We start from the raw sequence: 26558 nt of genomic DNA, 5'->3' as shown, positions 1-26558 counted from the left end.
GCTGCCATTTTTCAGCTATCTCCATTTCAGTGCTTCAGTGTTAAGTCTGGGACCTCCTCTTTCATTTGTTGTTGTTCAGTCATGTCCAGCTCTTCCTGACCCCATTTGGGGTATTCTTGGCAAAGATACTGGAGTGGTTTACCACTTCCTTCTCCAGTTCATTTTACAGATGAGGAAACTGAGGCACAGGGTTAAGTGACTTGCCCAAGGTCACATAGCTACTAAGTGTGCGAGGCCAGATTTGAAGTCAGGATTTCCTAACACTAAGCCCAACACTCTATCCACTGTGCCACCTAGTGCACAGTCTCTCCCTGGGTGATGGAACGCTTGCTCATGGCATGCTTCTGACCCAACCCCATCCCCAGTTCACAGACCTCCATGTATGTCTGGGCTAGATAAATGACTTACTGTGACTTATTCTAAATTTCCCCATCAGGATTTGGTCTGGTGTATTTTCTAGATCTATTTGGAAGTTTTGTGGAGAACTTTCTGTACTACTTCCTATGACTCCACCATCTTGGTTCCACCTTCACAGGCATTTAGAAATCAGTGAATAGTCAGATTCAGCTGAAGCATGGAGTGAAATGGACTTATTGTCTCACTTAGCTGGGGGTCTGAGTTCAGACTGTCAGGGGTAGGAGGGGATTTAGAAGACCATTAAGCTCTAATCCAACCTCTTTATTTTGCAAAAGATGAAACTATGAAGTGTTAAAAGACATGGCTAAGGACACCACTAAGTGAGGAAATCAGCACAAATCCTTTTATTAAGGGGATTTGTTCTGTGAAGTTTGGATTCAGTCAAAGGGTCACACTTGAGGACCTAGAGAGTCACATGTAACCTGGAGGCCACATGTTCCCCTGATCTAGGTGTTCAGTCTTCAAATGCAGTGTTCTCTCCCCACTTAGAAGGGAGGATAATGGAAAGCAAAGATGGAGAAAGAGAGAAAGAGACAAGAGGGAGAAGTAAATGATAAACTGCCAGGAGATGAGCTTGGTTTGTCCTCCCCCAACAAAGATAATGAAGGAAAATAAATCCAGTATTGAGTCTTCTCCATGACAATTAAAAATTAGACCAAAAAGCAGTGTTTTGTCCATTCATCTATTTCTATGCTTTTGAACTAAGTAACTTGGTTTTTGAAAAAAAATTTTTTAAATTACAATCTTGTGTCAGTTGAATGAAAGGGGTGGAGAGGAGTTGGTTTATCTGCTGATCTTCGTAAGAGAAGGGACACTACATAGCCTCTAGTATTCAAGTGACTTCGAACAACTCCGGACCACTTAAATCCAATTCACATGCAAGTCAAAACATCACCCTTGTGATGTCATTAGTCTTTGAAAATGAAGGATGAGCAACAACAATGGTGAATGAATAGGGTCAATTCTGGAAAGCAAGGGAAAACCAAAGGGCTAGGGACAGAAGGGGTCAAGATGCAGAGGGCCTGAATCAGCTATGGATGCTGGGAAGGGAGCCCCTTCCTATCTGGAAAACCTGAAAATCTTTTTAAATTTTCAGGGACAGGGACATTCGGAAAATACCTTAAGATGCCCACTTTGCCCAAGGAAATGCCTCCAAAATTCACCTAGGATAAATGTTGATTTGGGGTAAATCAGACTTCCCCATAAGGTCAAAGGGCACATGCCCAAATGAAGTACATGGGGGAATTTACCCTGCTTTAAAGTTTTGGATAGGAGAAGAGAATAGCAATGAACCAGACCCAAGTATACTAACCTAAGACCCCTGGAGACAGATCTTGTCACTGCCATCTATCTGCCCTGCTTTGAGAAAGTTGCCATCAGAGTTTACTTTTTTTTTTTTTCCAAAACTCCCCATAATCAAGCCCAGTCTTGGCATCAGTTTGGAAGTCTTTTCCTCCCTGTCTGATCAGGGTAAGGTGGGAAATGTGAGCATCCTCTCAATATGCTAAAGTTTCTGTACATCTGAGTAGAGGTGACAGAACATTTCCCTCCTTCCCCAAGAGGCTTGTGAAGATTAATTAGGTAAATCTGTAAAGTGTTTGGAAATCCATGCTATCCTTTTTCTTTATGGTGTTTTTCCTCCAAGGCTTTTTCAAGGGCTCAAGAATGTGTTTTCCCTTGACGGGAGAAATAAAGACTAATCTTCCCCTTCCAATAGAGGGGACTACTCTCACCCCTCCTCGAGAGGGGTATAGAGCTGGGACTCCTACATTTTTCCCTGCATCCCTTCTCAGGTCTCACAGACTCTGGGCTCTAGCCAAGGCTGGTGTCCCACCCACCTTCCTCCTCCAGTAAATCAATTAGAATAGGGCAAGGAACAATGCTATTACAGTTAACACTACTCTTCCCAGAAGTCACTAGGTCTTTGCTATTTTATATCATTCCTAATTAATTAAAAAGCAATTACTTATGGATCCCACTTTCATTATTTACAACCCCCCAGGCTGTGAGGATATTACTTTCCTCAATCTCTTTGGTGTACTGAGCTTTTCTGGAGCCAGGCAGATGGGACTATGGAGAGATACTTGTGCAACCTCTACCTCCCAGACACACACACACACACACACACACACACACATTCACCCACACAGAGCAGATACAAGGTAATTGTATTTGTAATTTGCAATACAAAATAATTGAATCCAAAGGTAGTAGGGCAGTAAAAAATAGAACTTGGGGCATTCATCATGAATTCTTGTCCTTGCTGGATGTGAAACTTTGGGCAAGTCACTAATATTTCTCTGAGCCTCATCTTTCTCATTTTGTATTGAACAAACTATGTTCTAGTCAAACTGACATATTTGCTGTTCCCTATGGACAACAGTGCATCTTCTACCTCTGCGGCTTTGAACAAGAGGTCCTGGGTTCAAATCCTATCCTTGATGCTACCAATGTGACTTCTCTGGGTCTCAGTTTCTTAATTTGTAAAATCAGGAGGTAGGACTAGATTTCCTCTGAGTTCTCCTTAAGCTTTTTATCTAAGATCCTATGATTCCCTCCTCACCTCTGCCTCTTGGAATCCCTAGGTACTATCAGGTTTCAATTACAATGTCAACTCCTACTTTACAAGTTGTTAACGCTTTCCTACCACTGCCAAATCACTTTGCACTTATTTTGTAAGGGAGTGAGCATGGGAAGAGATACTTTCTAGTTGTTTGATTGAGCTTAAATATGGAGTTGATACTGAACTGCCCTTCTGATCAGATAAGATAACAGTAATGTGCAGGAGACTATATAAATGTGAGCTACTAATGTATGAAGACTACAGAAATCTTCCCCTTCCTTGGCACAGGTGCATGTACCAAGAGGAGTTAGCTCTGCATATTCTCCTCCCTCCCCTTTTGAAGATACTGGCCCAAAGCAAGTTATTCAAGGTTATTCAAATATGCTGATCAAACTGCCCTCAGAAAATAATAAAAAGATGGAAGACTTCAAGACAAGTGGGAAGAGATTGGGGGTATCCCTAGAATACTTAAGATTAGATGTCAGAAAACAAAAAACAAACAAAAAAGATTAGATGTCAGGTGCTGGCATGAGTGGAAGAAACAATACCTTTGGGAACCTGGAGAAGAAAGAAGACAAATTGAAATGTTTCTCCATAATTTGATTGGAAAATAGAGACTCATTTAAACCATTCTAAAATAAAGTATTCCAATAGCTGTTGTTATTGTTTTTGTTTGTCCTTTATTCTCAAAGAAGAGCATGACATCAGGGAGGTGATGCCATTACACGCAACTGAATTGGATTTAAGTGAGGCAGGGCTATACGAAGTCATCAGCTTCACTTTCTCCTCCAGAGCCATCTGGGTCCAGTGGTAAGCTGTAGATCAAGACAACTAGAGATGGTCCTGGATACAGTGGGAAATCTGGGCCTTTTCAGTCTAAGGTCTTTAAGGTCTTTAACTCTCAGTTTGACTGAGGCAAGACCCATTCAGTGATTAAAGTTAGGTGAGAAATGATGCCGAGAATGGCCTCTTTACCTGGAAGAAGGAGAAGAAGAAAGAAGAAGAAGAAGAAGAAGAAGAAGAAGAAGAAGAAGAAGAAGAAGAAGAAGAAGAAGAAGAAGAGGAAGAGGAAGAAGAAGAAGAAGAAGAAGAAGAAGAAGAAGAAGAAGAAGAAGAAGAAGAAGAAGAAGAAGAAGAAGAAGAAGCAGCTAGGAGGGAAAACCTTCAGGGTTTCTGGCCAAGACAGTAACAGTTGCTATTTACACCCTTCAAATGGAAAGGTGAGGAGGGACTGTAGGCTCAAGAATGCAAAAGGAAACAACAGAGGCATCCTGACTCAGAGGGATGTTTTTTGTTTGTTTTGTATTGTTTTCATTGTAATACACCAAGACTGAGATACCAAAGTCTTCTCTCCATATGGGCTGGTCCTCTGTGTGAAGCGCTATCTGTTGGCCAGTGCTGGCAGGTGCCCTCAAAGAATTTACAAGAGATGGAGGTATATAGCTCTAAAGATAGTGGTCCCTAGAAAAAGGAGTTCTGAAGCTGAGCTATAAGAAGCAGAGCTATGGGGGCAGTTAGGTAGTGCAATGAATAGAGCGTGGAGTCAGGAGGACCTGAGTTCAAATCCAGACTCAGACACTTGACACACTTACTAGATGTGTAAACTTGGACAAATCATTTAACCCCAATTGCCTTCCCTTCCCCCAAAGAAGAAGAAGAAGAGCTATGAAGAAATATGAAGAAAATCAGTACTGGGAACTAGGTATAGAATACTGAGAGAAGTCAGTGAGTCACGCCTTGGAAGAACAACTACTCCTGAGAACTGGGTGGGGTTGGGAGCAGAGGAAGTAGAGTTCAGAGACTGCAAGGCTCATTCCTAGAGCCCCACAGAGGTGCACCATAAGTACAGAGGCTGCACAAGTCTCTGGAGAGAGGTGGGTTCACTTGTGGTAGAGGTCTAATGGAGAGAGGGAGCATTGACTCTCTAGGAGAGGGGTTCCTTACTTTTTTGGGTGTCAATTTACGTAATGCCACAGTTAGGTGATAGCAGTAGATACAGATGTGAGTCAGGCAGAACCAAATTCAAATATGGTCTCAAACATGATTAGTTGTGTAACTCTAGGTAAGTCACTTAACCTCTGCTTGCCCCAGTTTCCTTATCTGTAAAACAGGGATAATACAGCACCAACCTCAAAGAATTGTTGTGAAGATCGTTTTAGCTCATATTTGTAAAGTACTTGCCACAGCAGCACCAGGCATTCAATAGGCACTTAATAAATATTTATTCTTCTTCCTCACCTTCCCTTTGTGGATCCTTTGGGCAATCTAGTTTTCAAATGCATAAAATAAAGGCCATAGAGTTGCTCAGGAAACCGATTATATTTAAATACATTTATCAAAATAAGAAAAAGAAAAAACTCCCAGTTCATAGATCTCAGGTTAAACATCCTTCTCTGTGAGGTTCATGACACAGAGGGGAAAATCCTAAATTTGAAGTAACAACACTTAGGTTCTAAACTGTACTCCACCACTTACTTCTTGCATGACCTTGGCAAGTCAATTAACTTATCTAGTCCTATGTCCTAATCTGTAAAAAGAGGAAGTTGTAACAGCCTCCAAGACCCCTTCTAATTCTAAATTTATCCTACTTTGATTCTTCCATTAATTAGTAAATAAGATTCTCTGAGCCTTGTGAGCTTGCATTTTTAAAGGGGGAACTGGAGGCTCCCCTTTGACAGAAACTGACCTTCCCAAGTTCTTCAGCATGAGGGTAATGTTCAAGAGAAGTGAAAGATCCCTCAAAACATGATGCAGCCACTGGTATATCTGGAAGGAGTCTCTGATATAAGATCCTAATGCACTAACTCATCTAACCTTCTTTTTGTTGTTGTTGATTAGTTGTTTTTCAGTCATGTCAGACTCTTCATAACCTCGTCTGGAGTTTTCTTGACAAAGATATTAGAGTGATTTGCCGTTTTCTTTTCCAGCTCATTTTACAGACAAGGAAACTGAGGCAAATAGGAATAAGTGACTTGCTAGAGTCACACAGACAGTAAGTGTCTGGGGTCAGATTTGAACTCAGGAAGAAGTGTCTTCCTGACTTCAGGCCCAGCACTCTGTTCACTATGGCACCACCTAGCTACCCTATTTAAATCACCTATTTCCTGTTTTCTTCCTCCAAGATGCCATGACTTGCAAGTGAATTGGAGTTAAGTGAGGGAGGGCTGTGCAAAGTCACCAGCCTCACCTTCCCCCAGAGCCACCTGGGTCCAGTGGAAAGCTATAGATAAGGATGATTGAAGATGCCCCCCCCTGCCCAAATGTGCATTACCAGGGACATATATCCTTCATTCTAATCACTCTAATTAGAAGGTAGCCTAGGCATAGAGATCCCTGAGTCTGAAACAGAAATGTATTCCAGTTGTCATCTATGCACTTATGCCTAGCCATTTTTATATAATTTAAAAAATAATTTCTACAGAACAAATAGGAGAGCTTCCAACTACAAAGATATCTGGGATATCTATAAAAGGAGAGGGATGGGAAAAGACTGCACTTTTCTTTACAAAAGGGAATAAGAAGGTGGGGAGCACAGATCAGGTCAGCTTCCATCCCTTGAGAAGAAGAAATTCCATCAATATGTCCACATTCTTGTTTTCTCATTCTGGCCTGTGCAGCAGAGGTCAGGATCTGTGGATGTGCTAAGAATGTTTCAGGGCTAATGATTTAATAAATATTTGTGATCCACACATTTTCAGTAACAGACAAAATGACTGTAAAGAAGGGCAGCTAATGGGCAATGGGTAGAAAGAAGGAAGCCCTTCAGTGCCCTCTTTCCTCTCAGCATTACGAGGGAAGTTGCCTCTAACAGCTCTATTAGACTGCTATAATAAATTAGCACTTTGTCTTCTGAACACCTTTATCTTCCCAGACCCATCTATTGTAACTGTGACACTGGTTGCATCCTAGACAGCAGTGACTGCATTTGGAGTCTCCTGGACCAGGATAACTATTCCCCTGGGTGGATGAGATCCATGGAGCAGACGCTCCATCCCATTGTCTGTCTTGGTGATTTTAATGGAACAGAATGACTGAGAAGGGATAAGTGGTATAACAAAAGCAGAAGTAGGCCCTTTCTTTCTCTCTGCCTGGACATTCTTACCTCAGGGACAGAGGAGGAATTTTACATCTCTTTGGTTACCTGTGGAATCTTGCCTGTTATATAGAATGACCACCACCTCAGTACATCCAGAGGAGGGAGAGGGTCCTCATCAATTCTCCAGGGATATATGAGACAAGAAGGTAGCAATGATTTCAGACAAGTTCCCCAGTTCCAAATTCTAGGGGTTGGAGGACTTATGGCATACTACTTCCTAGTAATAAAATTAGTTTATATTTCTGTAACTATTAAAAAACATGTCTGAAAGAGAGTAGTCATCTCTAGGGTGGGGGGTAGAGAAGAAAAAAAAAGAAATTTACGTGATAATTTTATTATATATTTAAAAGGAATGGCAAGTTGTACATAACAGACTTGCAGTTACATGTGTAATCATCTTTTTATTATGCTGCATTATGGAAATGCTTGTTTTAATCCATAAATTAAAAATTAAATCAATAAATGTGGAAAAGAAAACAATTCTGAGAGGCAGTATGCATAGTTGATAGAAAGCTGTTACATAACTAGCTGAGGGATTCTATAACTAGTTACATATTATTATATAATTATTGGGATTTTTATGAGGGACTATATAACTAACTATGTAACTAACCGAGGGGCTACTAGCTGAGGCAGTTAAGTAGTACAGTGGATAGAGAAATGGATTAGGGATCAGCAAGGTCTGGATTCAAATCTTACCTTAAATACTTATTAGCTGTATGACCCTGGACAAGTCACTTAACTTCTATTTGTTCAGTTTCCTCATTTGAAAAATTGGGATGATTATAATAATAGCACCTACCTTTTGTGAGAATCAAATGAGATAATATTCATAAAAAGTTAGTTATTATTATTGTTATTACTAAGATTTCCAGTCTCTAATATACAGTTATCCCTTCTACACTGTGACTTTCGCAGTTTCAAAATAAGAAATTTAATGGGAATTTGGGGGTAGTTTTGTGGAAGACTCAGACAACACAGAAGAAGGTTAGAAACTCAGAAATGCATAAAATATATGTATTTTGCAATAGTATTGTATAGTATTATAATAGTACATAGTATATGATGGTATATAGCATAATATAGTATATAATAGTATATAGTATTATAATAATATTGTATAATATCAACATATTTTATCTTTTAAGACCATAAATATGCACAATTTCTTTTTTAAAGTTACAATAAGTAAAAAATTAGTTTGTGAAAAGAACATGAAAGCCAGCAGATAACACAGAAAAAGTTTAGAAACTCAGAAATGCATAAAATATATGTATAGTATTATATAATATCAACATATTTTATCTTTTAAGATCATAAATATACACAATTTCTTTTTTAATGTCAAAACAAGTAAAAAATTACTTTGTGAAAAGAACATGAAAGCCAACAGGCAATATACAAAGTCAATTACATTTTGAAGGGCTATTCCAGATTGTGGCTTGCACACACCCCTCCCACTTTCCCCCACCCTGAACACCCTTAATCCTTGTGGAAGGGACAACAGTAAACTCTATAGAATATCTATGTGCTTGGGAATTGTAAAGTGTTTAAAGTAAACAAGAAAAGAGACAGTAGGACAGGGATAGCTGTTAAAGAGCTAACCTTAAAGCCAAAAAGACCTGGGTTTAGGTCAGGCTTCTGATAAAACTGACTATGTGACCTTGGGCAAATTTCTTAACCTTTCACTGCCCTAGTCAACTCTCTAAGACTGTAAGTTTCTGAGAAGTGCCAACTTGCATTAATAAAGGAAGTTTCCTCATTTAGGGGTTCCCTAGGTCAATGGAACCTTAAGTTCATTCCTGTCTCCTATTTGCAGGCATTATCTCATTTGACCCAGAAGAGGCCACCCCCCCCCAGTTCATAGATGGGGGACATTCAGCAAAGTCATCTTCTAATACTCATCATGTACACCATCGACCCAGCCTTCTTAAGGCTTATGCCAACCTGTGGCAGATCCTTTAAATTGAGAGAAGCTTTGATTATACAGCAGTGGACTATATGTCTCTCATCTCTGAAGAACTTTGGAATCAGTTGTGTGACATGGGAGACACTGGTACAGGACCACCCAGCGTGGTGCTCCCTCATCAAAGAAGGCACTATGTCCTTTAAGCAAAGCAGAATTGAAGTAACTCAAAAGAAATGCAAGATGTGCACATTTAGAGAATCCACCCCCAATGTTCACATGAACTATCTGTCCGATCTGCAGTAGAGCATTCCGAGCTCCTACTGGTCTGATCAGCCATGGTCGAACACACTGTAACTTGGCTCTAACATAGTAATGTCATTTTGGTCCTCTTGAAGAATGAAGGACAACAAGCAACCAACATGTCTCTTATCTGAGAATCAGACAAATTAAGTCTGAAGAAGCTTGCCACATGATTGAGCAAAAGGTGCTGAATTTTTCAGCCATATCAATACTTGAAGACCATCTAAGTCAAGTCAGCAAGCACAAGTTAAGAGCGTACCATGTGTCAGACATTGCACTGGGCTCTGGGATTAAAAATATAAGCAGACAAAAAGATAGTACACTTGCCCTCAAGGAGCTCACATTCTAATGGGAGAAGACAATATATAACAGGGAGCTGAGAAGGGAGGAGTGGGAAGGGGGAGACATGAAGGCACCCAAGATGGAAACACTGCAAAGGCAGTCCAAGAGAGTCAAGAGGACAGCCTGGAAAAGTATAAAGATAGGATTGGCCTGACACGCCTCTTTGAAACGTGTTTTAGGAGGAAACCAACAAAAGATGAGGCCTCTGAGGACTTCCAATGTGTGAAGTCCCATGGTGGGGTGAGCTTCCAGAGTGAACAGATTTTGAGGGCAATGAAAAGGAAATCCAAGGGAGTCAAGTATAGCCCAGAGGGTCATAGTAGGAGCACCAACTGTGTCTTCAGAGGGAGTACCCAAAGCAACAGAACCACAGATCCTTCAAATATTGAAGAAACTAAAATTAGGGAAGTGAAGGTGACTGGTGCAAGGTCACACAGCTAGTATATGGTAGAGTCAAGACTCTAACCAAGGTTTTCAGTCTCCTCCCACTGTACCACCTTTCTGGCCCAAGGTGTTGGTAATTCTTAAGGTCCCAGGGCTCTTCCACATGACTTTCCAAACCTGGAGGCCCTTATAGCATGTTTTTTAAATTCTCTTGTAATCAGCATTTTGTTTTCTCCATTTGCTGGTTGAATAATGCAACCCATAAGATATGGGCTCTCAGCACAATTCTGGTGCTCGTTTACAATGGAAATTGGAGAAACGGCAAAATGTATTCTGCAAAATGCATTCAAAAGGAGATGATTCAATTGGATTTGGCAGCTCTGATATTCAAGACCAGAAGGAGAAAATCTGACTATGATTTGAACATGCATAATTAAGATGAAAGCTGTGAGTACCAGGTGCATTTCTTTAGATGTCACTGGGTCTGTTGACTCCGGGCACTCTGATCAGTGGTGCAAAGCATTTAGTCCTGAAATCTGAATAGCTATGAGTGAGATGCCTTTTTAAAGCCAGCAGTATGAAACTAAGTCAATTCTTGACACTACACAGCTAATTAAATGGACTTGGGGCCATGGCAGGAAGTACAGGGGGAGATCAAATAAAACCTCTGGCCCTGTTTTGCTGTGCTTCAAGATGCAATCCCAGATCTTAGAATAGAAGATCTAATCATAGAATGTTAGTGATAGATGGGACCATAGAGATGATGTAATCCAACCCCCCTTCATTTTACAGATGAGGAAATAGGCATAGAGTGATGAAATAATGCATCTAAGGTCAAATGACTGGCAATGGTAAGAGTTGGAAGTAGATTTCTTGATTCTAACTCTATCTAGAGCAGTGGTTCTCAAAGGGTGGACCTGAGTATGTTCTTGCTAGGTCTGGTTCAAACTGTATAGAACATACCCTTGCAATGCCATACTCAGGCTCCCATGAACTGGATGAAACTTAAACTTGAAAATGCAGGTGCAGGCACAAGTCTCCCATTAACAAATAATAGTAATAATAAATAACACCACCGCCAATAACAACAACCAAAACCAATGTTTGGGAACCACTAGTCTAAAGACATCCAACATTGCACACTCAGTTCTCTCTTGTGGAATGAGGTCCTAGCAAAAGTGGATCCTTTTTATATTTTTTGCTTTGGGACTCTTCCTTTGAGTTGTGGTTGTTATTCAGTCATTGTCATGGCCAATTCTTTATGACCCCATGGATGACACTCTCCAGGGGATTTTCTTGGCAAAGACACTGGAGTGGTTTGCCATTTCCTTCTCCAATGGATTAAGGCAAACAGGGTCACACAGCTATTGAGTGTCTGAGGACAGATTTGAACTCAGATCTTCCTGACTCTAGGCCTAGTACTCTGGTCACTAAGTCACCTAGCCACTATTTTTCAGAAATAGCAATGCCCTGAGAGTTTTTTAATCTTGACCAGCTCTATGTCTTCATAGAATTACATCTTCTGAGTTATAAAGGACTACTTTCTACTTCACCATCCCTACCCATATATGACATGAAGCCCCTCTATGATATATTTTGGCAAAATTTCATTCAGTATTTGCTTAAAGATTTCCATTCTTTGATAAAGAACCTCTTCCCTCTTGAAGCAACCCATTCTATTTTGGGACACCACTAATTATTAGAACTTGTGGGGGGCAGGTTCTTATAGGATAGGGATAGGGACTGAACCTGTGATTTTAATGAAAGAGAGAATTCTTCAGATAAGGAAGATCACTCTACCAATGTAAGTCAATTCTTTCTCTGCAACTAATAGTCTTAGAGCATCAATTCTCAAATTTTGAGGGCTTACCCTTTTATACTCTTTTTTTAAAAGAGCTTTTGTTTATGTGGGTTATATCTATTGACATTTACTGTATTAGAAATCAAAACATCTAAGTATTATTATAAAAGTAGTTTTGACCTCCTGGAATCCAGGGGTCCCAGACCACACTTAGAGAAACTCTATCTTAGAGCAGGCATGTCAGATTCTTGACCCACAAAACTCCTGAGGGGAGGGATCCACTTCTATTTGAGTTTGATATCATATCTTAGACCACTGAGAATTTAAATGACTTGCCCAGGGTCACATAGTATGAGTCACAGAAGAGATTTGAATCAATGTCTTGCTGCTTCCAAGTACAGCTTCTTAACCACTATACCATAGTGTCATTTTGCTATTTTGTATCATAGGTTTAGCAATAAAAGGACTTAGAGTCCAAATTTTTCTTCCTCCCTTCCCCTACTGATTTTTAGTGAATGAGGAATAGAGGTCCAGGGAAGTTCAGTGATTTACTCACACTGAAATTGGTCACACAGGAAATCACTGGCAGAGACTGGATCCAAACCCAGTTCCTCTAATTTCCATCTATTGCTCCTGGTTCTGCCCTCTGGACCTAAGCAGAACAAGTCTAATCCTTCTACATGACAGTCCTTGGCTCTCATGATCTTGACTATGCCACTTAATCACTATAAGGATGATTAATAAGGGTGTTAGATTAGATGACCTCTGACATCTCTTCCAGTTCTATGATGTACATTTTCACCTTCTTCAGACTTAACATCTCTAGCTTGACCCTGAATGGGCATGATCTTCATTTCCTTCACCATCCCCATCACCATCCTTGGGATACGCTCTTATTTGTCAATATCCTTCCAGATCTAATAGAAAGAACATTACCATCTTTGTCAATCCCCTATCCCTCTCTTCCCTAGGAACATAACTCCTTTGGGTAGTTTTTGCCTAAATATTACTAATTAGATCCCTTTCTTTAGCCACAAGGCCAAGTCCTGTAGCCTGCATATCTGCTCTCCCCCATTAAACTTGGAACCTCAAGGACTGAGATTGACTCCCATGATGTCATGATAACTCCTATTTGAAGCCCACAATGACACACTACTGGAATGACTAAAGCCCTGTCTGATGCCCCAGTTGAAATGCAGGATAACTCAGAATATCAGGGTGCAGCCAAGAAAACCTGCAGCAGGAGCAAGGAGCATAGATCAATAGATCACATTCGAAGGGCTGTCATCAGGGATATGGTCCCAGAAGGAAGACATAGGAAGAATGGATGGAAATTACTTAAAGGCATGATGTTTTGACTATATCATAAACTTATAGCTAGATGAGATCTTCAAGGTCATCCTGGGTCCAGTCCTCTCCATTTATAGACAAGTACCCCCAGAAGGGTTAAGGGACTTGCTTAAGATCACACGAATAATAAGGATCAAAGCTGAGACAAGGATCTTTATATTGAACCAAAAATCTAATAATAAAAGCTTCCCAGAAATGGGGTGAGTTGCTTTGTAAGACAGTGTCTCCTTCCTTACTTCTCTGCCTCTTAGGATCCTTCTCATCCTTTAACGTGCATCTCAAACATTATCCTCTCCATGAAGCAAGCCTTCCTGATATCTCCATCTCTTAGTGCCCTACCTCCCAAACTACCTTCTATTTAAATATGTATGTATGTATGAACTTTGTATTTATGCTGCATGTTTTTATGTACTTGTCCCTCCCATTAGAATGTAAGTCCCTTGTGAGTAAGGATTGTTTCATTCTTTGTATTTTTATCCCCAATGCCTCACAAAGTCCATGGTGCATAGTAGGTACTTAACAACCATTTGTTGACTAGTTGCTAAGTTTCCTATCACTAGAAGTCTTTGGACTGAATGGCCATGTGCCAAGGACATATTGGAGAATGGTTTCTTGCATTGAGTGCAAAGTTGAAATAGATTATTTCTAAGTTTCCTTCCAATTCTTGGCTTCTATGCTTCTACAGCCTTCTAGACCATAAAACCCAAAGCCTTATGGAGGACTGGACTGCCCCATAAGACAGGGAAGCATCCATTTGGGAATTTGGGAGACCTGCACTTTCAGTAGCTTTGCAGAAGGCTGGGAGAGAGAAACTGTGACCAGAGTCCATGGTCCTGATCTCCTAGACTCTGTCTGAACCTATTTAATGAAGACTGGTACGATCTGCTCTCTGTGGAGCCAACTCTTCTGAAGTCTACTCCCTCATGCTATCACCTGAGATGTTACTCATTCCCAGACATACTTTAATGCTTAAAAATAATTAATACCAGTCTCAGGGAGTTTCTCACAGTTGTTGATAGGTTTCATGTTGCCTCCCCCATTAAACTATTAGCTCCTCAAGTACAGGGACTATCTTTTGCCCAACTCTTAGTACAGTACCTGGCATGTAACAGGCACTTAATAGATGCTTATTGACTGACTGACATGGGTATTTCTAAAGGCTGCTCTGTGGAGATGGTCCAATTCTGTTGAATCTGTAGTTTATAGTCCTGCAGTCATGTGCTAAGGTCAAATGTCATGGAGAGGCATCATGTTATAATATAAAAAGCACTTTATTTGGAATATGAGTTTCAGATCCAGGTTATACTACTTACTACCTGTATGGCAGTCACACATTGTAAGTACTTAACTTCTCAACCTCCATTTCCTCATTTATGAATGAGGGTAGACTAAATGGTATCTAAGTTTCTTCCCTACTCTAAATCTTTTTGAGGAACCTCCTGAGCTCTTACTAAGACAGAAACCATAACCCTCTGAGGCATTAGTCACATATTTCTTCTTTCTTTCCTTCTTTCCTCTCTCCATCCTTCTTTTTTCCTTCCCTCCTGTCTTCCTCCTTCTTTTCCTTCCTTCTTCCTTCCTTGCTTCCCTCTTTCCTTCTTATCTCCTTCCTTTCTTTCTTACCCCCTCATTTCCTTCCTTCCTTTTTCTTTTCTCTTTACTTCTTTCTTTTTACTTCTTTCTCTCTTTTTCTTTCTTGATTGGATCTCCCTATCTCACCTAGGCTAGCAGTACAGAGGCTACTCTGAGCCTAATCCCAATACTGATCAGCACAGGAGGTTTTGACCTGCTTTGTTTCTGAACTGGGCTAGTTTGCCTCTCCTTAGGCAGCCCAGTAACCTCTACTCTTGAGGGCTCACTGTAGTGGTGCCATATTTAATGTGAACACCCAATTGGCTTTAGCCCTATAGCTCAGAACTCCTGAGCTCAAGTAATCCACCAGACTCAGCCTCCCCAGTGGTAGGGATTGCAGGAGTTCACCACCACACCTGGCCTTGCCATACATTTCAACATTTCCTTTCCCATACATTCCCTTCCCTGTATATTTGTCTGATAGCAATAAACCCACCTCACACAGAAGTAGATAGGTAACAATTCAAGTAATCTGCACTAAAAGAAGGAGAAACAGAAGTAAGGAATGAGGACCCACAGAGGACAAATCCAAATCTTTATAAATTCTTCCTTTTTCTTCTCCTTCAAAAAAGATTATTTGAAAAATATATAATTTTTATCTGCATACGGAACTCTTATTGTGAGAATTCCCTCCACTAAGCAGAAAATCTCATTCTATGACTTAGGAGAGAAGTCCTAGGAGTTGACTAAGATGCATAGAGGTTATGACTTACCAAGAATCACAAGGTTGACAGTTGTTAAAAGGTGAGACTTGAACCCAGTACTTACTGACTCTATCAATTAGTTCTGAATTGTTGCCACAACATTTCAATATAATGATACCCCACTTGACTGGACCCCAGATACCCTGGCTCCCAAATATCTAGAACACTGCTGTAAACTTAGAATTAAGAGGCAAGAATATCAGCTATCATAGTACCCATGTCTTTACTTTGTTGGAGATGTGTGAAGGTACCTCATATCCTCAGGCCAAAGTCTATTGACTTAGTGTTGAGTAGAAAATTAAGATTGCTCATTTAATAGACTTAGTTATCTGGCTTCCCCAATGAACTTTAAAAAGCCCTGCAATAGCAGTGGGAAGTAGGAGTTGAAAGTAAAGGAAGGAAATGGAAAAAAGAAAAGAAAACAGATTCCCAGGACCAGTTAGCACAATGACAAGCAGTTCTACACAACTTTATCCTTATTATGGGTACTACTACATATTTACTATATTATTTGGTGCTCATAAAATCAAGACATTTTGAGAAATCAAAAAAAGTTTAAATTTAGAATTAATTGAGGCAGGGGGTAGAGTCAAGATAGCCGAGTAGAAGCAGAACCTCTCCACTGCTCCGGCTTTCACCTTCCCCAGTCCATGTAAAAAGTGGACTCTAAACAAACTTTGGAGCTGCAGAACCCACAAAATGACACAGAGAAGCTAACCTCCCGCTGAGGACAGCCCTGCAGGCCAGCAGGAATTGGCCAGCACAGTGCTCTGGGAGCTGAGCCCAGCCCCACACCAAGGCTTTAGCCCCAGGGCAGGCCTGATCAACTACCGGCTAGAGGGACTCCAGATCAGCAGCAGCTGTGGCCGTTTCAAAGTGAGAGGTCAGTGCAGTCTGGACTTTGGGACCCAGTAAGTGGGAGTGCATGGCTTTTTCCCCTGGGGGGAGAAGCCGCTGAGATGCTGGCACAGCCAGCCAGTGCCACGTGGCAGATACAGCTCATGGCCTGCAGAGTATAGGGGGACCAAGCACCAGTCTCAGGGATAATAGCTCTTGCTTTAACCTTCTTGGATCTGGATTGCAGTCTAGGGTGGAGGTCCTGGGGTGTATGTCCAGCTTGCCAGAGTGTGTGGAAACCTCAGAGAGGGCACCCATCTAATACCTCTGGCAGCTGAGAAAACCCAAGCATTTGGGATGAAAGCTCCCCTGTCTGGTGGCAGAGTCCTACTGTGACAAAGCCCAGGGGTCAAGTGACTGAGGGGCGATATGACCAGGCAAAGGAAACAAAGCAGACAGAAGATTCCAACATTACACTCCTATTTGGGGGACAAAAAAGAGCAAAGCATGGAATAGGAGGGAGACAGTGAAGTCAGAACTCCTGCACCAAAAGCTTCAAAGGAAAATATGAGGTAGTTACAGTCCATAGAGGATCTTAAGAAGCAGATAAGAGAAGTGGAGGAAAAATTGGGAAGAGAAATGAGAACGATGCAAGAAAATTATGAAATGAGAGTCAACAGCCTGACTGAGGAAAATAATACCTTAAAAAATAGACTAACTCAAATGGCAAACGAGGCTCAAAAAGGCAATGAGGAGAAGAATGCCTTAAAAAGCCGAATTTGCCAGATGGAAAAAGAATCTCAAAAGCTCAATGAGGAGAATCATTGCTTCAGAATTAGATTGGAGCAAATGGAAGCTAATGACTTTATGAGAAATCAAGATGCTGTTAAACAGATCCAAACAAATGAAAGACTAGAAGGCAATGTGAAATATCTCATGGGAAAAACCACTGACCTGGAAAATAGATCCAGGAAAGATAATTTAAAAATTATTGGACTACCTGAAAGCCATGATCAAAGTAAGAACCTAGAAATCATCCTCCAGGAAGTTCTCAAAGAAAAGTGCCTTGATGTTTTAGAACCAGAGGGCAAAATAGAGGTTGAAAGGATCCACCAATCACCTCCTGAAAAAGATCCCAAAAAGAAAACTCCTAGGAATATTATAGCCACGTTCCAGAATTCCCAGATTAAGGAGAGAATATTACAAGCAGACAGGAAGAAACAATTTGAATATTGTGGAAACACAATCAGGATAACCCTGGATCTGGCAGCTTCTACACTGAGGGATCAAAGGGCTTGGAATATGATATTCCAAAGGTCAAAGGAGCTGGGATTAAAACCAAGAGTCACCTACTGAGCAAAACTGAGTATCATGTTTCAGGAGAAAATATGGTCATTCAGTGGAATAGAGGACTTCCAAGCATTCTTGCTGAAAAAAACAGAGTTGAATAGAAAATTTGACATTCAGATACAAGAAGCAAGAGAAGCATGAGAAGGTAAACAGGGAAAAGAAATCATAAGGAACTTATCAAAGTTGAACTATTAACATTCCTACATGGAAAAACAATAATTGTAACCTATGAAACTTTTCTCGGTACTTGAAGCGAATATACACATATGAGGGTATATGGGCATATGAATACATATGTGAATGTGTGTATACATGTTTACAGGTATACATAGATAGAGGGCACAGGACCAATTTAACAGGAAGGGATGATACTTAAAAGGTGAAATTAAGAGATGAGAGAGGAATATAATGAGAGGAGATGGAGAGAGACAGAATGGAGTAAACTATGTCATATAGAAGAGGCAAGGGAAAATGGTTACAATGGAGGGGAAGAATAGGAAGGCAAAAGGGAATGGGTAAACCCTATTCTCATTGAATTTGGCTTGGGGAGAGAATGAAATACACACTCAATAGGGTATCTCACCCTACAGGAGAGTAGGGGGGGAAGGGGATGAGAGGGGGAATGATGGAAGGGAGGGCAGGCTGGGGGGAGGGGAAGTTGGAAGCACCCACTTTTGAAAAGGGACAGGATCAAAGTAGAAAATATAACAAGTGGGAGGTGGGATAGGAGGGAGGGAAATATAGTCAGTCTTTTCCAATATATCTACTATGTTATTGTTTTGCATTAGCCACACATGTACAACCTATACTGAACTGCTTATCTTCCCAGTAAGGGTGGGTGACAAGGGAGGAAGGGAATAAATTTGGAATTCAAAGTTTTAAAATCAAATATATATATATATATATATGTATGTATGTATGTATGTATGTATGTATATGTATATGTATATATATACATACATACTATTATTAATACTATTTTACATGTAATTGGGAAATAAGATGTACAGGCACTGGGGCATAGAGATCCACTGGAAAAGTCAAAAGGGGTATGGGAGAAGATATGGGAGAGAGCAGATTGGAGGAGGGCATATCCTGTGGGACTGCTATGTTGGGGTGGTGGGTAGGGGAAAAATGGGGAGAAAATTTGTAACTCAAAATCTGGAAGTAATGAATGATATAAATCAGAAGTTAATAAAGCATTTGAAAATTTTTTTAAAGTTTAAATTTATAAATAAAAGAAGTATGTGGTACAGTGTATAATAAAGATTTTCATCAAAAATGATGAAAAATTTTTAAAGTGTTCATGCTTAAATGAGTTTTTAGTTATCCAGAAAATCCAGTAATCCAGAACACCCTATTCATTACTAGGTAAAATGACAGAAAAAGAACAAAAAGAGTGCTAAAAATCATTTTGTAGAGTGCTTAAATATTGATTCCATGGTTTGCACCATTAATGTACAATCTTTGGCCAATGACCAACAACAATTTGATACATTACTGGAACAAATGACCCACATCCATATTGACATTTTCACTGTAAATTAAACCAAAAGATATTAAGAAATTGCAGTTAAATTGAAGGATAGTTGTGGGTTCTCCTGAAGGGTGAATGAAGGAGCTGCCATAGCTGTTCTGTGCCCAAAGCAACAAGAACCATCCTTTCAGGGGACACTTGGACAATTCTTGCTTCTTAAGGCTCCTGTTGAGTGGAAGCAAAGGGACTGTCATATAGATAACTGTAGCTTTTGTACCAATATGTGTTGCAGGAGGAAAAAAAAAAAAAAAATATATATATATATATATATATCAATTCAACCACATTAAGTCAAATAGTTTTATACACAGTGACTTAAATGCAAAGATGGACACAGATGAATATAGTGGTTATTATTCTTGAAAATATGGTTAAGGATCAAGACATGAAAGAAGTCAAACACATAGTATGTGACCTAGTCCAGTCACTTAACCTTTCTGGGCACCAGCTTCTTCATTGGTAAAATGAATGAATGATTAATTCATCAGTTAGGTAAGAAACAAACGTTTATTAAATGCCTGCAGTGTGCCAAGAATTTATGTGCTGAGTGATTTCCAAGTATGTCATTTGATCCTCACAATAACCCTGGGAGGTAGGTGCTGTTATTAACCCCATCTTGCAGTTGAGGAAACTGATGTAGGTGGTGTTAAAGTCATTTGCCCAGAGACATGCAGCTACTAAGTGTCTGAGTCTAGATTCGAACTCAGGTCTTTCCTGATTCCAGCCCCTGTGCTCTATCTCATAAGAGCACGGAAATAACATTAGCCAGCAAACAGTTCATCTTCCATGAGTGACATTAGTTTAGAGCACAGATTCGCTGACCAAATATTATGGAGGAAGATAAAAGATTATGAACAATATCTCATCACAAAAAAAATTTAAAAACACTTGGGGGAGAAACAATGCTGCAGAGAACTTGGTGGGAAACTGAGCTAAGCCATGTCAAACCAAGAGTATTTGTAAATGAAAGGAGGAGGGCAACAAATTCACGTAAAATGAGACAAATCTTCCATGACTTCTTTGGCAATCTATTCTCAATAACAATAAGGAGAAAGACAGAAATGGCATAGAAAATAGAGAGCCAGGGGTGGCTAGGTGGCACAGTGAGTAAAGCGCTGGCCCTGGAGTCAGGAGGACCCGAGTTCGGTTCGGGCATCAGACACTTAACATCCACACACAACAACAACAAAAAAAACCTAGCTGTGTAACCTGGGGCAAGTTACTTAACCCCAATTGCCCTCCAAAAAGGCAAAAAATAAATGAATGAATGAACACATGAACGAACAAACAAATAAATGAATGAATGAATGAATGAACAAACAAACAAATAAATAAATATATAAATAAATGAATGAATGAATGAATAAATAAATAAATGAATAAATGAAAGAAAATAGAGAGCCAAGCTTAGACTCAAGAAAGCATTTGCTTTAAATACTGCCTCTTACTCCTATCAGTTATATGACCTGGACTGGGCAAGCCACTTAACCTCTAGGTAGCGCAGTTAACTCTGTTCCTTTTCTTTTGTGTAGAGACCTGGTAGTGGTATTGTTGAATCAAAAGACATGAGAATTTTAGTACTTTGGGTGGGGGTAGGGGGAGGGACAAAGTTCCAAACTGCTTTTCAAACGGCTGGCAGGCAAATCTCTAAGAATGTAGACTGACAAATAGTTGCTGATTTGTAGTGCATAGGGAATTTCCTCACCAGCAGATTCTTATGCTGAAGGGGGGAAAAACAGATTTGGGGGAGAAAAAAAAGACATCATATTTGGATTTTTCCACCTCATGGCCAAATTATGCCATGTGAGGGAGCAGAAGGAAGCACTTAAGAAGATGAAGTCAGAAAGAGAGACAGGACCTGGCCAAATACATAAAGAGATCCATACTGAAGGTGACCCAATTTTATAGGGACTCAGATATATTTTCAAAATATCTCAAAGAGGAAAAAATTTCCAAAGAACAAAAATATTATTATGGAAAGTACTATTACAAAAATAATGTCTGAGAAGACTTTCGCAACTACCAACCTTAATACCTGCTTTCTCATCTCCTTAAAATATTTACAAGAAAAGTTTATTCATGCATTGGGGTTATCCTCAATGAATATATAAGAAGGAAGCATGCAGAGATTTACAAACAATTCTCTACAACACATCTTCACAGCCACAAAAGTGACAAAAACATATAAGAAGTTCAAAATCATGTATCTACTGTGGTTAATTAATATACAAACACCAAAATATCAAAAGAATTTAACTGGTAGAATGAAATCCAGCCTTAAAAGCTCTCCTCAAACAAGGTCTCCTCTTTGTATATGTTAAGATGATAAAATCCTCAGTTTTAGAGCCCGAAAATATTTTAGGCATCATTGAGTCCAATGCCCTCATTTTATAGATGAAGAAACTGAGACCTAGACTCATGAAGTGACTTACCCAAGATCACACAAGTAGTAAATGGGAGAAATGGGATTTGAATCCAGGTTCTCTGATTCCGAATCCAAAAAAGGCATAGATAATTTTGTTCATTGATCCTCTGAGAATAAACATCAGGCAAGACATAAAGCAGGGAGACATATACTCACCAAAGTTATTCACCAGAGTGATTTAGGATTTCTTGTCCAAAGTCCTAAGTAGAAAAGGAATTTCTTATTGATAGAAAGACAATGGAGATAATCCTGTTTGCAGAGGACATTAGCTGATTCCATTCAGCTCTGGAACTAATGTTAATGAACTTCTCAACTACTCAGAAAAAGATTGGCCTAGCCATCTACAAGTTACAAACAAAATGGATAAAGCATGCATGTCACCCAGAAAATGACAGTTAGATCAGCATCCCACTGAGTTACTTCATATACATATGTGTGTATGCTTACATACATACACACATACAATATATATTATATAATATATAGTATAAAATATATATAAATATTATATATTATATATTATATAATATATAAATATATAATATATAAATAATATATAATATATTATATATAATATAACATATATTATATATGTATGTATATAATATATACATACATATATAAATGTATGTATAAATGCATTGTTTATGTATATAGCCATATATCTTTGTATACACATATATGTAGGATTTCAGGGATTTCATTGACCTCATAGTATTCTATGGCACAACCACATGAGTGTTGAAAAAGAAAAAGAAATGTCAGACAGACAAGGACTTAGAGTTAGAATGAATCAAGAACTTGATGAGATTTCATTTGGGAATTTGTGTAGCACTTCCAATGATCCCAAAGATCTCACTGCCATAAAAGCTTCTATTATTTTTAACACCAGTATTCTCTTGGTAATGCTTTATGGATCAGAGAACACAAAAATCCAAGAAAAATAAGAATTGTAGGTGGCCTGAAGGGCAATAGAAAAACAGAATCATATACAGAGTACATTACCAATGATGACTCATGAGTGAAAAGTGGAATAGTAGACATCATCAAGGACACATATGACCAGGAAAGCAGGTGGGCTGATCCTGTAATAAAAAGAACTGAGGGATGGCACCAGCCCAGATGTTGTAATGGTACCCACGCAATATTCCTAGAGGTGAAGCTAAAGGAATTAGAGGAAGAAATAGATAGCAAAACTATACTAGTGGGAGACCTTAATCTCCCCCTATCTGAACTTGATAAATCCAACCTCAAAATAAACAAGAAAGAAGTTAAGGAGGTGAACAGGATTTTAGAGAGGATAGGTACGATAGATCTCTAGAGAAAACTGAATGGGGATAAAAAGGAATATACTTTCTTCTCAGCGGTTCATGGCACATACTCAAAAATTGACCATGTTCTAGGGCATAAAAGCCTCACAATTCTATGCAGTAAGGCAGAAATATTAAACGCATCGTTCTCAGATCACGATGCAATAAAAATGATATGCAATAAAGGGCCAGGGAAAGACAGACTAAAAAGTAATTGGAAATTAAACAATTTAATCCTAAAGAATGAGTGGGTCAAACAAGAAATTATAGAAACAATCAGTAATTTCATTCAAGAGAATGATAATAATGAGACAACATACCAAAATCTGTGGGATGCATTAAAAGCAGTTTTAGGGGAAGTTTTATATCCCTGAGTGCATACGTGATTAAATTAGAGAAAAGGGAGCTCAACGAATTGGGCATGCAATAAAAAACCTAGAAAAAGAACAAATTCAAAATCCCCAATTAAATACTAAACTAGAAATATTGAAGACTAAAGGAGAGATTAATAAAATCGAAATTAAGAAAACTATTGAACTAATAAATAAAACCAAGAGCTGGTTTTATGAAAAAACCAACAAAATTGATAGACACTTAGTCAATATGATAAAAAAAAAGAAAGAAGAAAACCAAATTATGAGTATCAAAAATGAAAAGGGTGAATCTACCTCCAATGAAGAGGAAATCAAAACAATAATTAGGAATTATTTCTCCCAATTGTATGCACATAAATTTGACAATCTTAGGGAAATGGATGAGTATTTAGAAACATACAAGTTGCCCAGATTAACTGAAGAGGAAGTAAATTACTTAAATAATCCCATCTCAGAAAAAGAAATTGAACAAGCCATCAGTCACCTCCCTAGGAAAAAAATCTCCAGGGCCAGATGGATTCACTAGTGAATTCTATCAAACATTTAAAGAACAATTGATTCCAGTACTCTACAAATTATTTGGGAAAATTAGTGAAGAAGGAGTCCTACCAAATTCTTTTTATGACACAAATATGGTACTGATACCTAAATCAGGAAGAGATAAAACAGAGAAGAAAATTATAGACCAATCTCCCTCATGAATATAGATGCAAAAATTCTAAATAAAATACTAGCCAAAAGACTACAGCAACTTATCTCAAGAATAATACACTTTGATCAGGTAGGATTTATTCCAGGAATGCAAGGATGGTTTAATATTAGGAAAACCATCAGTATAATTGAGCATATCAACAATAAAACTAGCAGAAACCACATGATCATCTCAATAGATGCAGAAAAGGCTTTTGACAAAATACAACATCCATTCCTATTAAAAACATTAGAAAGTATAGGAATAAATGGAGCCTTCCTTAAAATAATAGGTAGCATCTATTTAAAGTCATCAGCAAGTATTATATGTAATGGGGAGAAGCTGGAAGCATTTCCCATAAGATCAGGGGTGAAACAAGGGTGTCCACTATCACCCCTCTTATTCAATCTGGTACTAGAAATGTTAGCAGTAGCAATTAGAGAAGAAAAAGAAATCAAAGGAATCAAGTTAGGCAAAGAAGAGACCAAGCTATCACTCTTCGCAGATGATATGATGATATACTTAGAGAATCCTAGAGAATCAAGTAAAAAACTGCTTGAGACAATAAATAAATTTGGCAAAGTTGCAGGATATAAAATAAACCCACATAAATCCTCGGCATTCCTATATATTTCCAATGAAATTCAACAGCAAGAAGTAGAAAGAGAAATCCCATTTAAAGTTACTGTAGACATTATAAAATATTTGGGAATCTACCTGCCAAAACAAACCCAGGACCTGTATGAGCATAACTACAAAACACTTTTCACACAAATAAAGTCAGATCTAACTAATTGGAAAAATATCAATTGCTCATGGCTGGGTCGAGCTAATATAATAAAAATGACAATTTTACCTAAATTAAATTATATATTTAGTCCCATACCAATTAATTTACCAAAAAACTACTTTATAGAGTTAGAAAAAATAGTAACAAAATTCATCTGGAAGAATAAACGGTCCAGAATATCAAGGGAATTATTGAAAAAAAATGCTAGGGAAGGTGGACTAGCTTTACCAGATTTCAATCTGTACTATAAAGCAGCAGTCATCAAAACTACCTGGTACTGGCTTAGAAATAGAGAAGTGGATCAATGGAATAGATTAGGCACACGAGATTCAGAAGTCAACGACTACAGTAATGTATTGTTTGATAAACCCCCAGACCCTAGCTTTTGGGATAAGAACTCACTGTTTGACAAAAACTGCTGGGAAAACTGGAATATAGTATGGCAGAAACTGGACATAGACCATTATCTAACACCATATACCAAAATCAAGTCTAAATGGGTTCATGATCTAGGTATAAAGGTTGATACTCTAAGCAGTCTGCTAAAACAAGGAATAGTTTACCTATCAGACTTGTGGAGAGGGAATGACTTTATGACGAAACAGGAATTAGAGAACATTATAAAATGTAAAATGGATAATTTTGACTACATGAAATTGAAAAGTTTCTGTACAAATAAAGCCAATGTAACCAAGATTAAGAGGGAGGTGGGAAATTGGGAAAGAATCTTTACAACCTATGTCTCTGACAAAGGACTCATCTCTAAAATATACAGAGAATTGAGTCAAATGTATAAGAATACAAGTCATTCCCCAATTGATAAATGGTCAAAGGATATGAACAGGCAGTTTTCAGAGAAAGAAATTAAAGCTATCTATAAGCACATGAAGAAATGCTCTAATTCACTATTGATTAGAGAAATGCAAATCAAAACAACTCTGAGGTACCACATCTCACCAGTCAGATTGGCTAAGATGACAAAACATGAAAATGACAAATGCTGGAGAGGATGTGGGCAAACTGGAACACTAATGCATTGTTGGTGGAGTTGTGAACTGATCCAGCCTTTCTGGAGAGCAATCTGGAATTATGCCCAAAGGGCTATAAATACTTTCATACCCTTTGATCCAGCAATACCACTCCTAGGGTTATACCCCAAAGAGATCATAGAAATGGGAGAAAGACCCATATGTACAAAAATGTTTATAGCAGCTCTTTTTGTTGTGGCAAAGAATTGGAAATTAAGGGGGTGTCCATCAATTGGGGAATGGCTGAACAAGTTGTGGTATATGCATGTTATGGAATACTATTGCGCCATAAGAAACGGGGAGCAGGCAGTCTTCATATTTACCTGGAGAGGCTTAAAAGAACTGATGCTGAGTGAGAAGAGTAGAACCAGGAGGAATTTGTACACAATTACAGACACAACGTATGTGTGATGACCAACTTTGATAGACTGGACTCTTCTCAACAATACAGGGATATAAGTCAATCCTAAAAGACGCATGATGGAGAGAAAAACGTGCATCCAGAGAAAGAACTAAATTTATATCCAGGTGGAAGCAAAATACCTGATCTTTTTCGTTCTCTTATTTGATTTTATGTCCTCTTTACCATTTTTCATTCCAGCTGGTACAATCCATCCTTCTAACCTGACCATTGTATAATGTGAAAGTATTTACAGATCCTATACTTGATAATAAGCCGCCATGGGGGGGAGGGGAGGGAGGGGGACAAAATGTGAAA

General features: G+C 38.9%; 1 protein-coding gene across 1 annotated transcript in view; it reads left to right on the top strand.

Moving 5' to 3' along the window:
- Positions 1-1654: 1654 nt before the first annotated feature.
- RPL38 (ribosomal protein L38) overlaps positions 1655-26558 on the top strand; it is a 312431-nt gene continuing 287527 nt past the window's right edge. Inside the window, exon 1 of the mRNA XM_069076505.1 lies at positions 1655-1659. The gene's annotated coding sequence lies outside the window, so the exon portion shown is untranslated. The remainder of the gene's footprint in view (positions 1660-26558) is intronic.

Source organism: Petaurus breviceps, unplaced genomic scaffold (genome assembly GCF_028583685.1).
Source record: "Petaurus breviceps papuanus isolate PSGF00001 unplaced genomic scaffold, PetGlider_PUasm1.0 90925, whole genome shotgun sequence".
In the NCBI taxonomy this organism is placed as follows: domain Eukaryota; kingdom Metazoa; phylum Chordata; class Mammalia; order Diprotodontia; family Petauridae; genus Petaurus; species Petaurus breviceps.
Note: the sequence above shows the minus strand (reverse complement) of the source record. Positions and strands in the feature narration are given on the sequence as shown.